Here is a 13,769-nt window from a genome sequence, read left to right as displayed (position 1 = left end):
CTTATTTGGTATAAGTTTTAAAATGAGAGATCTAAAAAAACATAAGTCTCCTGTCTCTAGATTTGGAGCCTGTAATTTTTAAACATTTTGCGTAACATATAGAAGCCTATGTATGGGACCCAGCTCTGGCCTGTTGGCGAAATCCAGCCCACTGCCTGCTTTTCATGGCCTTATGAGGTAAGAATTGTGTTCACAATTTTAAATGGTTAAAAAAAAAGAATATTTCAAGGCACATGAAAATTAATGTGAAATTCAGTGTCCATAAATAATGTTTTATTGGAACACAGCCATACTCATTGCTTATGGCTGCTTTTGTGCAACAGTGACAGAGTTGACTAGTTGTTACAGAGATGGATAGCCTGCAAAGACTGACCTGTACAGTGTGGAATGAGATGCTCTTAAATTATTTGCTATGGCTCAGTAAAATAAACCTTAAGAATTTGCCAGTTAGCATATAAACCTTACCATCCTTTAGCATTTGTTTATCCTCTTAGGAGAGTCAGGCAAAGGTTTTCAAAATCCTCACCAGCTTTTTGAGCAAAATATTCAACTGCCATCATCAGTTCACAGGAATAAGATAACTCAAAATTTATATTATACAAAATATTATGGCAAAAAATTGTGTATTCTCGATCTCCAGAAACGAAGATTTCTGTAGTTTGTGGATAGAAAATAAGTTAAAAGTCATGAAAAAATGACTTTTTACATACTGAATTTGGCAAAGGTAGGGACTGTAGAGAAAAATATAGCTTAAGAGAAGCCTAAGATTTAAATATATGAAGCTGAGTGTGTTTAGACAACTTTCCCCTGTGGATAGGAATACAGGACAAAGTCTGCCATTAGGTAGATAGGCACCGTGGGTCTGAGGCTAGAGTATTTTGGGGAGTAAGGGTTAGGGAAGAAAAGGACGTGTGGTAGTGTCTATCACAAGCTTTTCTCAATTAGGTTTCCAGGAGAGAATTAAGCCCTAATTCCCTATGGCATCTAGAATGGTACTGCTTTTGTATCATCCTCAGGAGAATGGAGAAAATAATCACTCAGATAATTTACTGTGTTCTGTGCTTCAGATGAGCCTAGGGAGCAGATAGGAGTCAGTGTTTGTAATGAATATTATAGAATGGGTGAGGTAGAGAAATGAGTTATGTAAACACCTGCAGGACAAGTGTAGTATAAAACACATCTTTGCAATTACTTTCTGAGCTCTTTTAGCATTTAACTACCTATATCATTTTATACCAAACACATTCAAATCTTATCTTCCTGAATATACTGGGAAGTTCAGTGTCTGGTAAGTTCTTAAATATTTACATCTTAATATAGGGAAGAAAAGTATGAAACAGTGAAAGGAGCTAGAGCAAAACCATTTTATGATAATATTTTATTTGTTTTTCTTTGTTTCTAAAAGAATGTCATCATTAATACTTTAAATGTTAGGATAATCTGATTTCACACCTTTCTTAATAAACTTCAGTACCTGTTGAAGATTGGCATGCCATATATCAAATGCCATCCAGTTTAACAATGTACACAAATATTCTATTGTTATAAAGAATAAGAGCTTATATCAATAACCAGTGGCCAGTCATATAACACCTTACTTTTTAGACTTTTCTTAAATTGACCCAACAAAGTAATTGCTGTGAGAGCTAAAGAATAGTGCCAGGGAAAAGATGCTGAGGAAATGAAAGCAGTGTTTATGCTTTTCTGAGCAGTTGGTCATAAAGAGATGTTTATACTTTTGTTCATTAGAGTACCGGTATTAGATATTTTGAAATAAATTGATGATGGGTATGTGTGTAATTATTTTACTTTCTGATGTTTAAGGGATATTATGTGCAGATTCAGCCTACTGTAATCATGTAATTTTGCTATTGCTTTTGGCTAACTCCTTTTTTGGAAATGCCACTTTCTTTTTTTAAATAGTTGGCTATGAATGTGTATATTTAAATTTCTGAATTAAAATGATATTACTACAAGTAGAGTTAAAGTAACTAGAAAACTTTATTGATTTTTCTGACATTTACTGTACCTAAAATTAATCGCCACCAGGTTGTGCTAAAGCAGCAGGAAGTTCTTACATAGTTAAGTAGTAAGTATCCATTAATTCTCTTAATTTTATCAATCTTTTTACTATAAGAATTCTCTCAAGAATACTCTCTTACTTTCCTCTCCTCACAGCCACTCTCCCTTCTTCTTTTCAAAGCTCCAAGTTCTTACAGACAAATTTGAAAATGTTAGAAGCACAGACTGTATGTTTTGAAATTTTAAAGCAGTAATACTTTTTTTTTAAATACTTTTTTTTTAAATTGAACCTTTGGGAAGGATAAGAAATGAACATATTTAATACTTTGAATTTGTAAAACTTTCCAAACATAAAGTAAAACTATACAAAGGTAGTATCATCAGTCTCTCACATTGTTCACAAATAAAGTACTTTTGGTAATTGATTAAATCATTGACTATATTTAATGGAAAATACATGAAACATGAAACTATTTTCTAGCACATTAAAAAATACTAAAAAAAAATTTTTTTTTTTTACTAGCTAAGAAGCTACATACTTAAAATTGACCCTAAACAAGAATTTTAAATTAGCTAAACATTTAAAAATCACACTAGGGCTTCCCTGGTGGTGCAGTGGTTGAGAGTCCGCCTGCCGACGCAGGGGAGGCGTGTTCGTGCCCCGGTCCGGGAAGATCCCACATGCTGTGGAGCGGCTGGGCCCGTGAGCCATGGCCGCTGAGCCTGCGCGTCTGGAGCCTGTGCTCTGCAACGGGAGAGGCCACAACAGTGAGAGGCCCACTGCAACAAAACAAAACAAAACAAAACTAAAACACCCTAAATGTCATTTAAATCATCATTACATAATGGTGTCTGATTTACATGTGATGTGCAAAAAAATAATTAAATTTACTTTTCTGCCTGTATTAAGATTTATCCAATTTCATTTCTCCACCCCCACAAGTCATGTATAAGAGGAGAATAAGGAAGGCAGTATAGTTGACCTTTGAACAGTGCAGGAGTTAGGGATGTGGTCAAAAATCCATGTATAACTTATAGTTGGCCCTCTGTATACGCCGTTCCTCTATATACGCAGTTCTGCATCTGTGGATTCAACCAGCCGTTGATTATATAGTACTCTAGTATTTACTGTTGAAAAAATTTGCATATAAGTTAGACTCACAGAGTTCGAACCCATTATGTTCAGGGTCAATTATACAGTTCTGACACAGTGACTTTTTACTGTAGAGACTACCAACCATCACCCTTCACATTAAAAAGTTGATTGGTTGTACCCAACTCTAAGATTCTATTTAAACTATTTGTTTGATCTGGAGACAGGGTGGGATCAAGATGGAATAGGAAGACCTTGAACTCACCTAGCCCAATGAACACATCAAAAATAGAACTATGTATAGGGCAATTCTTCGTGAAGGAGACCTGAAGACTAGCAGAACAGCTCTTGTACAACCAAGGCTGTTGTACACAGAGTCTGGTAGGGAGGAGAAGTGTCCTAGCCAGGATCCGCATCCCTAGCTGGTGATCCAGAAGATTGGGATGTCACAGCCTTCGGATTGTTTCTGAGGAGCAAGGAATTCACACCCCATATGAAGCATCCCAGTCGTGGGGTCTGGCACTAGGAAGACAGCCCTCTTAGTTGGTTTGAAAACCACTGGGGCTTACTGAAGGGCTGTAAGAAACCGAGACTCCACTCTTGAAGAGCACACACAGATTTGCTCCCAGTCCCAGCACAGACCAGCAGATTGAAAACTGGTGCTCTGGCCAGCCTGCCAGGACACCCCAGGGTACACTCCAGTCCCACCTGAACTGGCACCATTCCCCATTAAGGTGGAGACTGCCATTGCCAACACACATGTATGCACTGGGAAAAAAGGAGAGCCAGCTCAGAGGTGAAACTCCCCAACACCTTGGCCGCAACCTCACCTCTGACCAAGGCAAAGACTGCCACCACAATTGCAAGTGTGTAAATGTACTAGGGAAAGAGCAAGCCAGCCTAGAGGTGGGGTTCCAACCCCTTGGGCCCTGACCCCACCTCTGACCAAGGTGGAGCCTGCCATTGCCATCACACATGTGTGCGTGTACTGGAGAAAAAGCAAAGCCAGCTCAGAAGTGCTGTTCCAACCCCTCAGCCCCAACACCATCCCTAACCAAGGCAGAGACTGCCATCATGCCAGGAAGAAACTTAACTCCCTTAGGGTTCCTGCTCCAGCCCCTTGGACTTGGTCCTGCTTCCCAATAGGGTGACAACCACCACTGAGTGTGGGACAAGTCCCAGCTCACAGCTCTATTCCCTTGGACGCTAGCCATACCTCCCATCAAAGCAGCTGCCATCAGCACACACCAGGAGAAGACATGGCCTGTGTTCACTTCAGATCCAGCTCCCACCAAAGCCACTGGGCTAACACAGAGTGAGTGCATAAGGATACTCCCACAGAAGGACATGCCTACAAGACCATAATAGGTAACAGTTTCACCTAATTTCATACAGACAAATAGAGAAAGTCAAAATGAGAAGACAGAGTTATATATTTCAAATGAACAGGGGGGGAAGAACCCCAGGGGGGGGAAAAATGAAACATAATTTACCTGATAAAGAGTTCAAAGCAATAGTAAAACAAAAAACAACAAAACACACACACAAAAAAAACCAGAAGACACACACACACACAAAACCAGAAGACACACACACACAAAAAACTTGGGAAAAGGATAGAGGAACACAGAAATTCAAAGAACTATGAAACATGAAAAAGAACCAGTCAGAACTGAAGAATAACTGAAACAAAAATACATTAGAAGGAATTAACAGGAGATTAAGTGATAAAGAATAATGCATAAGCAATCTGGAAGATAGAATACAGGAAACCAAATCAGAACAGCAAAAAGAAAAACTTTTTAAAATGAGGATATTTCAAGAGACCTCTGGGACAACATCAAGAATACAAACATTCACATTATATAGGGGTCGCAGAAGGAGAAGAGAAAGGGGTTGAAAATGCATTTGATGAAATTATGGCTGAAAACTTCCCAAACCTGAAGAAGGAAAAAATGTCCAGGTACAGGAAGCACAGAGTCCCAAACAAGATGAATCCAAAGAGACCCACACTAAGACATCATAATTGAAATGACAAAAGTTAGAGAATCCTAAAGACAGCGAGAGTAAAACAAAGAGTCACATACAAGGGAACCCCCACAAGGCTATCAGCTGATTTTTCTGAAGAAACTTTGCAGGCCAGAAGGGAGTGGCATGATATATTGATTAAAGTGCTGAAAGGGAAAACCTACAACCTAGGATACTCTACCCAGCAAGACTGTCATTCAGAATTGAAGGAGAGAGAACTTCTCAGATAAGCAAAAACTAAGAGTTCATCAGTACTAAACTAAGTCTAAAAGAAATGTTAAAGGGTTTTCTCTAAATGGAAAAGAAAAGGCTACAACAAGAATTTATAGGAAAGGATAAATCCCACTAGTAAAGGCAAAATACAGTAAAGATTGAGGATCAAGCTAGTATGAATAAACTAGTATGAAGATTAAAAAACAAAAATTGTAAAATCAACTATACAGTAAACATGAAGGGATAAACATGAAGATGTAAAATATGACATCAAAAACCAAATGTGGGGACTTCCCTGGCAGTTCAGTGGTTAAGACTCCATGCTTCCACTGCAGGGGGTGCAGGTTTGACCCCTAGTCAGGGAACTAAGATCCCACATGCTGCGTGGTGCGGCCAAAAACAAAACAAAACAAAAGAAAAAAACCGAAAACGTGGGGGAGGGTTGTAAAATGTAGATCTTTTAGAATGTCTTTGAACTTAAATAACTATCAGTTTAAAAGCAAGTAGATATAGGACTTCCCCAGTGGCGCAGTGTATAAGAATCCACCTGCCAATGCAGGGGACATGGGTTCAATCCCTGGTCCGGGAAGATCCCACATGCCGCGGAGCAACTAAGCCCATGTGCCACAACTACTGAGCCTGTGCTCTAGAGCCCAAGTGCCGCAACTACTGAAGCCCATGTGCCTAGAGCCTGTGCTCTGCAACAAGAGAAGCCACTGCAAGGAGAAGCCTGTGCAACCGCAACGAAGAGTAGCCCCCACTCACTGCAACTAGTGAAAGCCTGTGCACAGCAAAGAAAACCCAACAGCCAAAAATAAATTAAATCTTAAAAAAAATTCTTAAAAAAAAGCAAGTAGATATAGTTCAACATATATGAACCCCACTGTAACCACAAATCAAAAACCTACAATAGATACAAAAAAAACTGGAAAGGAATACAAGCATATCCCTAAAGAAAATCATCAAACCACAGGGGAAGAAACTAGAAGAAGAAGAAAAAACAAAGAACTACAAAAACAACCAGAAAACAAGTAACAAAATGACAATAAGTACATACCTATCAATATTCACTTTATCTATCATCTATCTATCTATTTTGGCTGTGCCACGAGGCATGTGAGATCTGAGTTCCCTGAACAGCGATTGAACCAGTGTCCCCTGCAGTGGAAGCGCAGAGTCCTAACTACTGGACCACCAGGGAATTCCCTCAATAATCACTTTAAATGTCAATGGACTAAAGCTCCAATCAAAAGACATAAGGTGGGGACTTCCCTGGTGGTCCAGTGGGTAAGACTCTGTGCTCCCAATGTAGGCAGCCCGGGTTCGATCCCTGGTCAGGGAACTAGATCCTGCATGCATGCCGCAACTAAGAAGTCCACGTGCCACAACAAAGACTTGGTGCAGCCAAAAAAAAAAGAGGGTGTCTGATTGGATTAAAAAAACAAGACCCATCTATATGCTGCTTATAAGAGACTTACTTTCAGAGCTAAAGATGCACACAGACTGAAAGTAAAGGTATGGAAAAAGATAGTTCTTGCAAATGACAAGAAAGCTGGGGTGGCAATAGTCATATCAGACAAAGTAGACTTTAACACAAGGTCTATAACAAAAGACAAGGGCATTATATAATGATGAAGGGATCAATACAAGAAGAGCTGTGACACTCATTAACATACATGCACCTAATATAGGAGCACCTAAATATATAAAGCAAATGTTAACAGACATAAAGGGAGAAATTGACACTAATACAATAATAGTAGGAGACTTTAACACCCCACTTACATCAATGGACAGATCAGACAGAGAATCAACAAGGAAACAGTATTCTTAAATGACATGTTAGATCAGTTGGACTTAATATCTATAGGACATTCTGGCCCAAAACAGCAGAATACACATTCTCCTCAAGCGCACATGGAGCGTTTTCCAGGATAGATCATGTGCTAGAACACACACACACACACACACACACACACACACACACACACACACACACACACAAAAAGGCCTCCACCAATTTTAAGAAGGTAGAAATTATATAACCATTTTTTCAAACCATGACTATATAAAAGCAGAAATCAATTACAGTAAGAAAAATGGGAAAAACAAATACACGGAGACTAAAACAACATGCTACTAAAAAAAACGGGTCAATAAAGAAACCAAAGAGGAAATCAGAAAAACCTGAAGACAAATGAAAATAAAAACGCAACTTTCCAAAACCTATGGGACTCATCAAAAGCAGTACTAAGAGGGAAGTTTACAGCAATAAAGCTCTACCTCAAGAAACATGAAAAATCTCAACAACCCAACCTACCATCTAAAGGAATTAGAAAAAGAAGAACAAAGCCCAAAGTCAGCATAAGGAAGGAAATAATAAAGATCAGAGAGAAAATAAATAAAATGGAAAACAAAAATCAGTAGAAAAGATCAATGAAATTAAGAGTTGGTATCTTGAAAAGATAAACAAAATTGATAAACATTTCACCAGATTCATTATTAAGAACAAAAGAGAGAGGGCCCAAATAAAATTAGAAATGAAAGAGAATTTACAACTGATATTACAGAAATACAAACAATCATAAGAGAATACTACAAACAATTATATGCCAACAGAGTGGACAAGTGGATAAATTCCTAGAAACATACAATATTCGAAGACTGAATCAGGAAGAAATAGAAAATTTGAACAGACTAATTACTAGTCTGAAATTGAATCAGTAATCAAAAAACTCCCAACAGGGACTTCCCTGGTGGCACAGTGGTTAAGAATCCGCCTGCCAATGCAGGGGACACGGGTTAGAGCCCTGGTCCGGGAAGATCCCACATGCCATGGACAACTAAGCCCATGTGCCACAACTACTGAGCCTGCGCTCTAGAGCCTGCGAGCCACAACTACTGAGCCCATGTGCCACAACTACTGAAGCCTGCACGCCTAGAGCCCGTGCTCTGCAACAAGAGAAGCCATTGCAATGAGAAGCCCATGCACTGCAACGAAGAGTAGCCCCTGCTCACCACAACTAGAGAAAGCCCACGTGCAGCAACAAAGACCCAACACAGCCAAAAATAATAAATAAATTTATTTTTTAAAAAAACAACCCCCCCCAAACTCCCAAAAAGCAAAAGTCCAGAACTGGATGGCTTCACAGGGGAATTCTACCAAACAATTTTAAAAAGTAATACCTATCTTTCTCAAACTATTCCCACCTGCCCAAAAAAACCTAAAAAACAAAAAACTGAAGAGTAAACACTTCCAAACTCATTCTATGAGGCTAGCATTAATCTGATACCAAAACAGACAAAGACACTACAGAAAAAGAAAATTACAGACCAATATCCTTGATGAACATAGATGCAAAAATCCTCAACAAAATATTAGCAAACTGAATTTAACAATACATGAAAAGAATCATATATCATGATCAAGTGGGATTTATACCAGGGATGCAAAGATGATTCAACATCTACAAGTTGGTCAGTGTGATACACCACATTAACAAAACAAAAGATAAAAATCATATGATCCTCTCAGTAGATCCAGAAAAAATATTTGGCAAAATCCAACATCCATTCATGATAAAACCTCTCAACAAAGCTGATATAGAGGGTTAACCAAGGAGGTGAAAGACCTATACTCTGAAAACTATGAGATACTGATGAAGGTAATTGAAGACGATACAAATAAATGGAAAGATATTCCATGTTCATGGATTAGAAGAATTACTATTGTTAAAATATCCATACTACCCAAAGCAATCTACAGATTAAATCAAACCCATAACATTTTCCAAAGAACCTGAACAAATGACTCTAAATTTTGTATGGAACCACAAAAGACTCCAAATAGCCAAAGCCATCTTGAGAAAAAAAGAACAAAGCAAGAGGTATCACACACCCTGACTTCAGACTATACTACAAAGCTCCAGTAATCAAAACAGTATGGTACTGGCACAAAATCAGAAACATAGATCCATGGAACAGAATAGAAAACCCATAAATAAACCCAAACACATATTGTAAATTAAATTATGACAAAGGATGGAAGAATATACAATGGGTAAAATACAGTCTCTTCAATAAATTGTGCTGGAAAAACTGGAGAGCTACATGTAAAAGAATGAAATTTGAACATTTTCTCACACCATGTACAAAAATAAACTCAAAATGGATTAAAGACCAATGTAAGACTTGAAACCATAAAACTCCCAGAAGAAGACATAGGCAGTATGCTCTTTGACATAGGTTATAGCAATATTTTTTGGATCTGTCTCCTCAGGCAAGGGAAACAAAAGCAAAAATAAACAAATGGGACGTTATCAAACTTAAAAGCTTTTGCACAGCAAAGGAAACCATCAACGAAATGAGAGGGCAATCTACTGATTGGGGAGGAGATATTTGCAAATGATATGTGTCATAAAGGGTTAACACCCAAAATATCAATATATACTCAGACAACTCCATATCAAAAAAACCCAAACAACCTGATTAAAAGATGGGCAGAGAAACTGAATAGGTATTTTTCCAAAGAAGACATACCATTGAACAACAGGCACATGAAAAGATGCTCAGAATCACTAATCATCAGGGAAATGCAAATCAAAACCACAATGAGGTATCACCTCACACCTGTTAGAATGGCCATCATTCAAAAGACAAGGAATAATAAGTGTTGGTGAGGGTGTGGAGAAAAGGGAACCCTAATACATGGTTGGTGAGAATGTAAATTGGCACAGCCACTAAGGAAGATGGTGGAGGTTCCTTAACAAACTAAAAATAGAACTGCCACATGACCCAGCAATTCCATTCCTGGATATATATCCAAGAAAAGGAAAACACTATTTCGAAAAGATATAGGCACACCAATGTTCATTGCAGCATTATTGACAATAGCCAAGATACGGAAGCAACCTAAGGGTCCATCAACAAAGGAATGGATAAAGAAGACATGGTATATATATACAATGTAATACTATTCAGCCATAGAAAGAATAAAATTTAGCCATTGCTTAGTTAAATAAGTCACAGAAAGACAAATATTGTATGTTTTCACTTATATGTGGAATCTGAAAAATAAAACAAACTAATGAATATTGCAAAACAGAAACAGACTCACAGATACAGAGGAACAAACTAGTGGTTACCAGAGGGGAGAGGGGTGGGAGGAGGGGCATGATAGGTGAAGGGGATTAAGAGGTAAAAACTACTAGGTACAAAATAAATAAGTTACAAGGATGTAACTTACAGCACAGAAAATATAGCCAATGTTTTATTATATGAGGTATAATCTACAAAATATTGAATCACTATGTTGTACACCTGAAAGTAATATAATACTGCAAGTTAAGTACACAGAGGAAAGATTCATAATTTTAAGTCCTTTTTAGTAAATACAGGGGACTATCATTAGGTGTATGGTGGAAGTAACAGTAAATTCTGGCATCTTTTTTTTCAGGCAGGCATTTTAGTTTGTGTGTGTGTGTGTGTGTGTGTGTGTGTGTGTGTGTGTTGGGGCAGGGGTGGCAGGGTTGTCAGGGATTTCATCCTAGGGACACTGCCTTATGCTGCTAGAAGCCTTGCTAGAGTTTGGTTGTCTCTCTGCAGAGGCCTGGATGGAGTCATTACATACAGGAAGTTTTGCAGTTCATAGTAACCACAACAGTTCTTCACCAGGAGACAAAGAGCCCGTGCAACTACAACTCTTGCTGTTTCTGCCTGAATCGAATAACAGATTTGCAGTGACCAGTCACCAACAGACTTTGAAAGAAATGATGTGACTGGTCACTGATCATGGTGGGCATCCATTATTAATGTAATGGTTTGTAGACTGAAGAGCTAGCAGGCAAGTTTGTAGTACTTTATGGGATTTCTCACAATTAATATAAAGTAGGAACTGAAATTTGAATTGTGTTATTGGGGAGTGGTGTTGTTTAACCAAACCATGTTGGATGAAATTCATGCATATCTGAGCCCTCCAAAGGGTTGCCTGTCAAGTACAGTGCTGCCACATTTTATGGGAATGTAAATTGTGCAAATTTAAAATAATATGAATAAATATTTGAAAGTTGTATGTTATGTACAACATTTAAAATAGTGCAATTATCTTAAAATTTTAAAAAATGGTTGGGAGTCACAGAATTTCAAAACTCTTGAACAGCAAATTGAGGGCAGTGTTTGTTATTACTATATGTAGTTGCCTTTAACACACAAAATTTAACTCTATCCTGTGTCAGTCTCCTATAAATGTTGTGAATATGCCTTGAAAGTTTTGTAAAGGATCTGCTGACTTGTACTGCTATTTTAACATTCAGTGTTGTTAAAATTCCAAATCTTTTTTTTTAACCAACTAACCCAAATATTCATTAAGGAGTGGTGTTAATGCTTGTGCTGTAGAACATGCCTGAAAATTGATAACTCTGGAACAGAATTATGTTTTTAATAAAATTAGATTTTGATGCACTGTGCAGTTGGATGGTAGATAATAGTCTGGAATACTCAGAAAATATGAAGCAGAATTAAAACAAAATTTCTCTGTCCTATTTGTAGATTTATGCTTTTTGAGAATGCCCTTTACACTTTTTTCCAATGGGAAAATTAGTACTTGATTATCTAGTGATTCTTAAGTGAATCTTGCCATGTCTACACTTATACATTCCTCACATCACTACTATGTGGGTTTTGTTGAATCTTGGATTAAAAAAGACAGCTTCAAAAACTTAACAAAACTTCTGTAGCAGACACTCTCAGGATGAGAAATTTGAATATGGACTTGATATTAGATGCTTTTTTTTTTTTGGCTTCATTGGGTCTTTATTGCTGCGTGCAGGCTTTCTCTAGTTGCGGCGAGCGGGGGCTACTCTTCATTGTGGTGCACGGGCTTCTCATTGCGGTGGCTTCTCTTGTTGCGGAGCACGGGCTCTAGGTGTGTGGGCTTCAGTAGTTGTGGCATGTGGGCTCAGTAGTTGTGGTGCACAGGCTCTAGGGTGCGCAGGCTTCAGTAGTTGTGGCTCATGGGCTTAGTTGCTCCGCAGCATGTGGGATCTTCCCAAACCAGGGCTCATGTCCCTTGCATTGGCAGGCAGATTCTTAACCACTGCGCCACCAGGGAAGTCCATGGACTTGAATATTAGATGCTTTTTTTATGGTTAAATTTTATAGGTGTGATAATGGTATTGTGATTATGTAGGAGAATGTCCTTACTCTTAGAAGATACATGATGACACACTCAGGGCTGAAGTTTCATCGCAAGTAAAGACACATCTAGATAAAGCAAATATGGCAAAATCAGCTATTGACTCTAGATGAGATATGTCTGCTCACTGAATCTTTCAAATTTTCTATTTGTTTGAAATTTTCGATAAGGAAGAACTGGGAAATATATTGACCAAAAAAAATGTTTATATCCTTTACTGAAATATTGCTTGAATATCCCATTTGTGTAAAACGTCAGATAGTTGTGCATATTATCTAAGGGAGATGAGGCTGTGTGTGATAACCTGTTTTTTTCAGTTTGTGTGTATTTTTACTCATCTAACAATTTTGTGTATTGCAAGTGTCAACTGAAAAAGAATGCACAACCTAAAAGTTGAGAGTTATGTTTTATGAGGCTGACATTCTTAGGACTTCAAGCCGGGGAGGCAGCATCTCAAGTAACCCTGAGAAAACTGCTCTGAGGAGGCGAGGGGGAAGCCAGGATATATAGTAGTTTTGCAACAAAGGGCAGGTAGTCGGAACAAAAGATTATCGTTAATAAAAAAAAAAACAACTAGGTATCTCAAGTTAAGCAATTTAGCGCTTTTCTACGTATGGGAAGATGCAAGAGTCTGGGCTCACTGAAACCATTCCTTTGATACGCACCTCAGCGATCTGGGGCCAGTATCCTATGTTTTCTCATCCCGAGTTTCCTCAGGTCTCACTGTGGGGAGTGGCTGCAATCCTATGGCTGCTAGATGGCAGGTTTTCTTTGTTTCCTTTCTAAGTTCCCTCAGGGCTCACCGGCTCACCCTCGGAGGTGGCTGCAATCGTTGATGACTATGACCGTTGATGACTATGACATCCTTTGTTTACTGACATGGCAGGCAATATTCCATTTCTCACAAGTAATTTTGAGAAGCTGGCATCATCACACTTTATCATGATTACTACTACCGCCAACACCACCAGCACTGGGCTGCTGTGCCTTCCTGGGAGAAGCCCTGCTACCACCAGGTTTGTTTTCAAAGTTTGCACCGTGGGTCTCTTCTTTGGTCTTCTCTTCCACCCGCGTCAGCGTCTGGGCTAGCGCAGCAACCGCCTCACACCGGCTCCCTGGCTGCGATCAAAGTGGCTCAGGTCCTACCCCCAGCTCCGGGGCGGGGCTCCAGCTGCGAGGCCGGTCGTGGGTAACACCTTCGGGGTCGACAGGCGCTCTGGC

This window comes from Hyperoodon ampullatus, assembly GCF_949752795.1.
Source record: "Hyperoodon ampullatus genome assembly, chromosome: 1".
NCBI classification, from domain to species: Eukaryota; Metazoa; Chordata; class Mammalia; order Artiodactyla; family Ziphiidae; genus Hyperoodon; species Hyperoodon ampullatus.
Note: the sequence above shows the minus strand (reverse complement) of the source record.